Genomic DNA, 9,840 nt, shown 5'->3' with positions numbered 1-9,840 from the left:
CCCAAACTCAGGGATTTACTCAGTCTAATAGAGCCTGTCCTGCTTCCAGGATCCCTACAGAGAAAATTGAGGAATCTGAGTAGTCAGTAGCAGATCCCGTTTCCTGATGCCCTCGGCCATTAGCTCTTCCTGCGGCGAGACTTTCAGTGTTTGTGAGAATGAAACACGATGAAGAGAGAAGACCATGCTTCTTACGTCGGTGGAAGATGGTAGTCATGTTTCAGCTTTCCCTTCTTTTTTATTTTTATTATTTTATTTTATTTTTTTATTGTTTTTAGGCAAGGTAACCCTTGGTTGACCTCACAGATTACAAGGAACTTGTCAGTTTACAATCCCTTATTATTTTTAATTTTTATTTTTTACACCTACACACCTGGTCTTCCTAGTTGGTCTCCCATCCAAGTACTAACCAGGTCCGACCCTGCTTAGCTTCTGAGACCAGATGGAATCGGGCTTGTTCAGGGTGGCATGGCTGTAGACTCCCTTCCTTTTTAGTTTCAAATGTGGGGCTCCAGCACCTTAGTTCCAAAGGAGGAAGAACAAGCAATGGCTGCAGCTTAGATCAATGCTGCAGGGTTGCAGGTACCTTGGTCCGTGGGGAGGTGGAAGTGAGCTGCTATGTGTGAACTGAGAAGTGCGTAGGCTGGACCTCTTATTTCACATCTTTTTGGTCAAGCAGCAGGTTGATCAAAGCAGTCAAGGCAGATGGCTGTTGAACATTTTAATAAGTGCCTGCAGGAGCAGAAACTCTAGAAACATTCTTGAATGGACACTCTTCTCAGCCTGTTGGCTGCCGTGTAAGTTCCAGGAGCTCTTGGCTCATCTTGTAGGAGGACATCAAACCCTTGACTGAGATGTCAATTTCTTCTTCTTTCATGACAGCATTCATTGACAAAATGGAAATAGTTGCCTTACTGGTCCTCAGTGACTTTAAGGTCCTCATGTGTCTCCTGGGGTCCAGCCACTTGAGGGTACAGGATGTAAAGATGGGCATTTTAAATTCCATTGCTCAATTTTAGAATCAACTTTCTAGTCCAGAGTTCTACTAGGCTTGTCTTCAGTTTGGTGACTTTTGAAGGGATTTTTAAGGATATTTAAAAACAAAGAATGTGATTGCATCTTACTTTAGAGCCCAACCTCTGAATTAGATGTGACTCCATGATGTATGTGTGCTTGTGTGCGTGTGGAAGATTTACAGAATACTGCCACAAAAACTTGTTTATCAGAGAAAATGTGGTTTATTTGTAATTACTCTGCTATTTTCTTATATGAATCCCCTCCACTCAGTAATGGTGGAAGGGAGCTGTTCCCCGCCCATCCTCCCCCATCACCAATTTTAGAACATACGATAATGCAATACTTTAACCAGTCCTCTTTAACTAATGCCCGGGATCGTTGAGATAAAATTACTTCTCCTCTGAGCTCCCCTCCCCCTTCTTCCATAGATGAATTGAGGTGCATAGGCAAGGGGCTGATGTGCCTTGTAATACTAGGGAAGATGAGGATTCTGGGTCTTTCCATGGCCTGCTGGCTCTTCTGTCCTCGTCTTGTTCTGGTTGTCACTTACTCTGCTGGCACTTGAGCTGAGGTGTGTTACAGGGGCTGGACTCTGCATAATATGGGAGAAGCCCCTCACCTTCACCTTTACCAATGCTCACCTGTGTAGGCTGGACCTCCCTGATTCCTCTTCCTAACCCCAAGGAGGCCTGAAGGAGCTTATATGCCCTTCCTCCGCACCCTCACCCCGCTAGTGAGCTCAGAAGCAAGTTCTCACCATTTTTGCTTGGCCTTTAAGACCTCTACAAGTATTTCAATGTACTTCACCTTCCAGATTCTTGTACGGGAGGCAATAATAGCTTTTACTCCTATACGGAGAAAATATCTCCTCTTTTTCCAACAGCAATCTTTCTTACCCACTCCCTTCAAGGAGTGCCCTCTTTTCCTGCTATTTTGAGTCCCAGCCCTAGATAAGGCGTCAATGACACATCAGCTGGGAGTGGGAGGTTGGTAATCAGCCAGCAGCCTTCAGTCTGAATCCCAGCCCTATCACTTGTGAGCTGTGTAGCCTTGGGTAAGTCATTTTGCCTTGTTAGATTTCAGTTTTCTCACCTTTAAAATGGGGATAATAGTATCTGCCTCTCATTTTCATGTGGATTAAATGACAGTGAGTGCTCACACATGTTTGCTGAATGAATGAATGAATGAATGAATGAAGAAAATAAATGAGACAGCTGGTGGGTTGGACATGGCCAGTTTATTTGTGAGCATTATTACAATGTTAAGGTAAACACTCTGGCCAGATTGCATGATCTCTCTTCTCTTACTACCCATAAGTAAAAGTCCCTGGTTGTCTATAATTGCTTTTTTCTTTACTATGGGTTAGTTTTATTTTCTTAGCAGATGGTGAGCTCTTCAAGAATGGGGTCTAGATTTCCTCCCATCTCTCCTTCAGCTTGACAGATGCTTAGTAAATGGTCACTAATCATTGTGTCCTATTTGGCCAAAATAACTCCCGAATGATGGCATGGAGAGAACAGAGGTCAGGCCTGAGATGGGCCCTTGGAAGTTGGGCTGTGAGAGCAGATTCTGTCTTCCCCAGCTATCTGGAAAGCTTGCTCTTGTGTCCTTGATATGGAAGCTGCTTGGAGTGGCTGAGACATTAACCTACATGTGGGGCAAAGACAGGAGAGCCCAGAGACTGGGCTTATGAATCAAACACGCAGGGCCAAGAGAAAAATACAAGGGGAAAGAAAGTAGGTAAATAAGTTATCTCTGGTTTCTTTAGTGTGTAAATGATGGATGATTGTGGACAAGACTGTGATTCCAATTTATGGGTAGAATAGTACATTCACTGTTTCCTGAGTACTCAGCGACCCCTTACTTATAGGTACAGTTAAGTCTCTACCAATCACACACAAAAGTGCTTTTAGGAGGGGTTTTAACAAATTCATTTCAATCCTTGAGGACAGAACTCAGATCTCATTCTGTGAAGACCACAGTGCTGTCTTCTTTAAGTATGAAAAGAACGTGTGTGACACTACTTAGTGCTTCCACACCCATGAGCCCTTCTAAGTGAGACTGTATCACTCTTGCTGATAACGGAGGTGGTCACCAGTAGTGGGCCCACAATAGACCCAAGGGTAGATAATACACAGGCTAACCATGAGGAAGCCTGTGCACGAAATTCTTCTTAATAGAATAAGGTGAGTAATTAGGGAAATTGGACAATCTCTTTATGGAATTTTATCAAGAAGTTGTGGAAACAACCAGCCAATATGTATTAAGGGAAAAGAAATAAGAAGACAAAGAGAAGCAGAAACCAAGCAAGTGGTTGAGTGACATTAATGATAGAGAGCAAGAGTGATGGCCAGGGAAATCCTCACATTGAGAGGAGCATCAAACAACTCAGTCGCTAGAGCTGCCTCCAACTCTCTTGGTTCCCATGAATGGAATAACTTGGATGGGTCTTTGTTCCTTTGCTGTAATTAAAAGACCTAGCTTTGCAGGGAGAATTTATCAAAATGGGAGCTTTAGCCAAATCAAGCAGTAAGACATGCTGAAGCCAGTGCTTCTCAGACTTTAATGTGCATCTTGTTAAAATGCATACTCCCATTCAGTAAATTGACATGAGGCCTGAGAGTCTGACTTTCTAAAAGCTCCCAGTTGAGGCTGATGCTAGTGGTTGGGGGACCGCACTTTGAGGAGCAAGGGCTTAAGCAAACAACACACACAGACAGGTACATACACGTGCATACACACACACTATCCATCACCAATTAAAAAATTTTACACAGAAGTTGAGATTCCATGGATAACCACTAGCTGGTTGGCTAAACTTGTTACTTTTTACTCAGCTCTACTACAGAGCTGGTAAAAAAAATGATGACTTCAAAAAACCAAATCCTTCTAATTTATTTTTGGCATGGCAATCTAGAATATTTTAAAAATCAATAGTAAATATACTTTAACTTAGCAAAGATTTCTTTTGTATTTTACTACAAGAAAATTCAATTTTTAAAAAAACTTTAAATGTTTATCTAGTCTCCTGAAATTGTACCTTTAAATGTCTCCCTGGGTGGACTCACAGAACAGTAGGGAAGAAATGGATTATTCATTAAATGATGCAGGGACAATAGTTTAGCAACTTGGAACAAAAAATCAATTTAAAGTCCCATCTTACTGTACAGAAAATAAATTTTAATGGATTAAAGAACAAAATATAATATAAAAAAGACTATAAAAGCGTGAAATAATATCTAGATGGGGAATACTTAATAGATTAAAAGAGTTAGAAGAAATCATAAAAGTTATAAATTTTATTGGATAACATTTAAAATTTCTGTCTGTAGTCCATCCTACTCCCATCCCACCACAATTAAACAAAAATCAAAAATAATTATGGAAGGATGTAAACATCGCCACAATCAAGAAGCAGGACAATTTTATTAACTCTGCATTTGTTAAAACTCAGAACTGTACCCCCTACAGGGCGAATCTTACTCTATGTACATTAAAAAATAAATTGCAAAAGAGATAGAAAAGAAAAAATTAGCTGCTGAAAACACACAAACATCGAAATACCAAAGAATCACTGGTATAAAAATATTTGCAACACACACCACAAACTAAAGGTGAATGTTCTTACTATATAAAAAGCATTTTAAATTTGGTAAGCATAATATTAATATCTCAATAGACACATGGGGGAACAGACACGACATAAAAGAGGAAATTTAAATGGCTAAAATAATAAAATGAAAGTTTACTTGTCATTGGTATTTTAATGTCCCATCCACTAAATTAGTTCAAGATAAAGGAAAAATAAGAATACCTGATGTTGGCAAGAGTGTAGTGTAGTAGTCTGAACAATGGCCGCCCAAAATATCCATGTCTTAATCACGGGAACATTTGAATGGGTCCCCTTACAGGGCAAAAGGGATATTGCAGATGTGATTAAGTTAAAGATTTTGAGATTATTCTGGATTATCCAGATGGGCCACAAATGTGATCATAAGTTTTTATAAGAGGGAGGCAGAGGGAAATTTGTCTGCAGAAGAATAGTAGGAAGTATGATGATTTGAAGAGAGGGTCACAGGTCAAGGAATGCAAGTGGCCTCCAAAAGCTAGAAAAGGCAGACATGGATTTTTTCCTAGAGCTTCCGAAAGGAACCAGCCCAGCTGACACCTTGATTTTATCCCCATTTGTATTTCTCTAATCCCCCAAGTTTGTGTCAATAGTGCGAACTCCTTTGCAATATTTTCATAATATGTAGAAAAAGCTATACAATTTTTATATTTAGTGATTTAGTGATTCTATGAGAATCTATTTCAAGGAGACAATTTGATAATGAAAAAGGCTCTTGCATAAAAATATTTATCAGTATCATAATAGCAATAAACTGGAAACAAATTAAGTGTTCAACAGAAAGGAAAGATTGAATAAACTATAGACTATCTGAGGATATGTTATCATTAAGCTATAACAGATTTATAAATATTTTGTAAAAATACAGGAAATGGTATATTGTATAAATAGTGCATCAAGAGTAAAAGTTAAGATATAAAATTATAAATGCCCCATGATCTCAACTATGTAAAAATTCATAGAAGTAAGACTAGAAGGATATAGGCCAAAATATTTATTGGCTATAGATGATGATTTTTATTCATTCAACTGTTCTGTCATTTAAATTTTTCTATAACAAATAGGTATTAGTTTTGCATTTGAAGTAATTATTAAGATCAGTAAGTAGCCCTTTGGAAATAGAGGGCAAGGGGCTCTGGAACTTGAGAGTGAGGCCATGGCCAACCCTTGAAGGAAGTGGAAGATTTATTTAGGGGCAAGGTAGAAAAGAAGGTAGTAGGGGTGCAGGGGTCTCAGGGGCTTGGCTGGTGGGAGTTGGGGTGGCAGAAAGGGTAGCCATCTGCTAAGGAGGGGAATTTTGCTTTGATCTAAAAAAGCTGGTTAGCAATTTTGGGGAAAAAAACAGTTTAGATATTTATGTGCTTCTAAATAAATCTCTTTAGAAAAAGTAGTAGAATAGGTACTGTTGGTTGTCAGCCCAATATCCACTCCCATTTCCATTTCCTGGCAGAACACCAACATTGTGCTGGTATCCCCACCTCTACTCAATCTGTGCAAATGAAGAAAGCACACCCAACCCCAGCTGGTTTTTTTATTAGTCTAAGCCACTAAGGGAAAGCCCGTTCTATCTCTCAATGTATTTTTGCAGAAGCCAAATTTAAGCTCCTACAATCACAGTTTTATAATACCCCAGACTCGATAAGTGCTCAATAAATGTTGATGAATGAAGCAACCAGCATTTGGCACTCCCCTAGCAATTGTTATTGGTCCAGTAGTGGAGACATGCCCTAGCTCAGTCCAGTGAGGCTGAGGAGAAGGACTTTTACGGTCAAACAAAGAATTCCTGATGCTCCTGTTTTGCCACCTTGAGAAACAAGACTGAGAACAAAGGCCGCACAAAGGAGGACAGAGCTGATGGACTCTCTAAGAGATGGAGCCAGAGCTTACTCTACCTCTTACCTCAGGTTTTGTGAGTTAGTACACTTCTTTTTTGTTTGAGACCCTTTTCTGTTGGCATGCTAATGTAAAGTGCAAAAAGGTTCCAAAGATTTTTAATGGAAAATTTCAAAATATCTAGAAAGTCTAGAATTAATTACTGAGAGCTTACCCTGGGTCAGACTCTATGCTGAGCACTGAAATTATGCAAGTGGTTCAATACCAAGTACAGATTTTTATCCAGAGAAGAAGCTAGCTATTCATTAGGTTAATAGTATGGGATAGTTACTTTTTTGATTCTAGAAAGATTAAATGTGTTATTGAGTAAACACGCAAGCAACCTATTGTCTTGGGTTAGGGTGTGCCTCAATCAGGATGAGGTACTTTATGTTGCAATAACAACAACAACAAAAGCTTATTTATTGCTATGCTACATGTCCAACATGGCTGGGGTGGGGAGGGCCTCTGCTCATTGTAGCTCTCAGGGACTTGGGTTGTTGGAACAGCCACAGTCTCAAATGTTGCTGGTCTTTTTGTTGGAAGAAAAGACAGATCTTGGAGTGAGTCGCACAGGTAATTAAATGCTAACACCCAGAAGTGACATGCAGAGTAAGCTGCATGGGCATGCAACCTGCACAGTTGCACAAGGCTCCAAGCTCAGAAGGGCGCCATGCTTGGCTTAATGCTCTGCTGTTGCCATTTTGAAATTATTCATAATTTTTGAACAAGGGGCTCCACAATTTTATTTTGCACTGGTACTGGGCCCTGTAAATTATGTAGCCAGCCCTGATGATATGTGTCACTTACACTTATACCTCATTGGCCAGGGTTGATCACATGGCCATTTTCCTACCACAATGTGGCAGAGAAGTGCAATTCTATTTTGTGCCAGAAAAAACCAGAACAACAGCATAGAAGATAACTACAGAGTCTTTTTTTTTTTTTTGTGAGGCTGAGGGAAAGCTTTGGATGGTGGAGAGCTCTGGATAGTGGAAGAATTTATTTGCAATAGGGTATCAGAAACTTTTGTGAGAAGAAACACAAGGATTTCAATTTCTATTCTTGGAGATTCAAAGTTAGGGAAATCTGTTGGCATGAACTAAGCTGAAAGGCTGGGAAGAGCAATGAGATTCCAGAAGTAGAATTAACTAGGCAGAGGATGGGGCTCATCAGTTGGTTCGTGATGGAAAACTTGCTCTGGCCCAATATGTGTGGGGTTGGGAGCCCCCTATCATAATGGTCAGCTCTGTGAACATGGGCTGTAAACCAAGAGAGCTGCAGCCTCAGGTCCCAACATGGGGCCATCATTGCATCTGGGCCAGGGAAGTTCATCAGCTGTGGACAAGGATACATAAGCCCAGTCCTGAACATTGATGAAAAAAGAGGTTATAGCCCCAGAAATTGGTGGGACTCCAATTCTCTCTTCTGTGAGCATTTGGAAACAAGAATGAACTCTCTTCAAATGGATTCAGGTTCCAAGGTTCTTAGAAGGCTTGCAAGGAGGAACCTGCTTGGGAGAGGGAGATGTTGGACTTCTATAGGACTTGAATGATTAAGACAATGTGGAAGAAGGTGCTCTATATCTATCCTGAGTTGGAGAAGCAACTCATATGGTTACTGTGTAGCTTAGCCAGAAGAATCATGCTCATGCAAAGCTATCTGAAAGAGCTCTCTCAACTTGGGAGGAACATGTCCTTGAGGAAGCTAAGCTGAGCTCCAGTGGGACCACAGAGCAAATTCACTGTAATTGGCTGTAGAGCAGCTGCCTTGGGGCCTGCAGGTTCCTGGGGCCTGGGCTCAGACAGAGGGCAGAAGCTGGGAGAAGCTGTGTCCCAGAAGACCATCTTGGATTCATGGCATATCTATTTCCATGTGAAAGAGGCCTGTGGGACCAGTTCTGGTCTTCACTTGTTCACTTTAAGGTCAGGGTTCCTTTGGGATTTATAGGGAGTCTCCTGGAAGATAGAAGCATGATGAGGAGAAAAGGATCCAGTGCAGCAAGCTTGACAAAATGAGCATTTTCCCTGCACGGATGCTGTGGGTGACCTGCCCAGCTTCCCTCTACCAGGCAGTAGTGCCATTTTTTCCACTGCTGTGTAGCTGTTGTGTTGACTGATTAAGGCTCACAAGGACTCTTTCTCCCAAAAATTGCCCTCAGCTGAGTGGGAGCTGTCTCATCTGGGAGGTTATATGTTCCCTGGTAGGCTTCAGCCAATGACTGACATGGGGATACCAAAGACTGGCTTTCTCATTGCAAGGTGTGTCCACTCCATGGAGCCATTCATGCCCAGAGCTCCCCTGAATTTCACCTGAGACCATGCCTTTGTTCAGCTCTGTCTTCTGTTCTGTTTGCTTCTTTTACTCCAATATTCCTGGACCCCTTCTCCAATAGATTATATGCACCCAGTCTTCATCTCAGATGCTGCTTCTAGGAAGCACACTTTTCCCCTTTCATGTTGGGAGAAGTATTCAGTTAAAGAAGGACCAAGGCTCCTGGGCAATGTGCTGGGGGGAGGGAGGCAGGGGAACAGGGAGAGGCACAGTTATCTTTTTTTTATGGGTGGAAACAAGCTTCCCCAAAACTGGGGCTGAACGTCACTGACAAGGGTCTCTGTGCAAGTCCAAGGGGATTGTGGACAACTACTCACTATTGGAGGGGCTGCAGTCAGTTCTCAAAGAAGGCACATGGGCTGGGTTCTGAGCTGAGACTGTGTCCTGATGCACGCCAGAGTGGTTTGGGGACACACCTAATCACAGATTTTTTTGCCCCTTTTCTTCCTTTCTCCTTGTCTTCTTTCCCTTCTCTCTCTCTCCTATTCTTTCCTCACCTCTAGAACTTTCCGTCCATTTTGGGTGAGGCAGGGGTTCCATGAAGGAGAAGTCACTGGGGTTATTCTTGCTCAGTGAAACTGCACTGAGCACTGACTTTTGATCTGTGACTTCTCACCCCAACTCAGCTACATAAGCCACTGAGAGCAGCTGTGCTTAGAGAACCTCCATGCTTTCACCAAAAGTGTCCTGCATGGCCTCAGTTCCCTATAATTCTGCCCACTCATTCCTGTCCCTCTTCACTTAGTCTCTCTCTCTCGAATCTTCTGTTCTTGTCTTTTGACTTTCTGGAATTCTGGCTTCCCTTTACAGGGCTCTTGACACCAGTCTGACAGTATATATAGTTCTTTTCTGCTTAAAATCTTTCAGTGATGTCCCATGGAACTTCTAAGGTCTTTGGCATGCCTTGCAAGACCTTGCTTGACCTATCTCTCCCCATCTCTGCAGCCAGCCGCGCCCCGCCCCACCCCCCCACCCCCACAACCCAACAC

General features: G+C 41.8%; 1 pseudogene; it reads right to left on the bottom strand.

The window, feature by feature from the left end:
* Positions 1-362: 362 nt before the first annotated feature.
* Positions 363-480, bottom strand: LOC112471239 (annotated as a pseudogene).
* Between the last annotated feature and the right edge of the window lie 9,360 nt (positions 481-9,840).

This window comes from Pteropus alecto, unplaced genomic scaffold (assembly GCF_000325575.1).
Source record: "Pteropus alecto unplaced genomic scaffold, ASM32557v1 scaffold45, whole genome shotgun sequence".
Lineage (NCBI taxonomy): Eukaryota > Metazoa > Chordata > Mammalia > Chiroptera > Pteropodidae > Pteropus > Pteropus alecto.
Note: the sequence above shows the minus strand (reverse complement) of the source record. Positions and strands in the feature narration are given on the sequence as shown.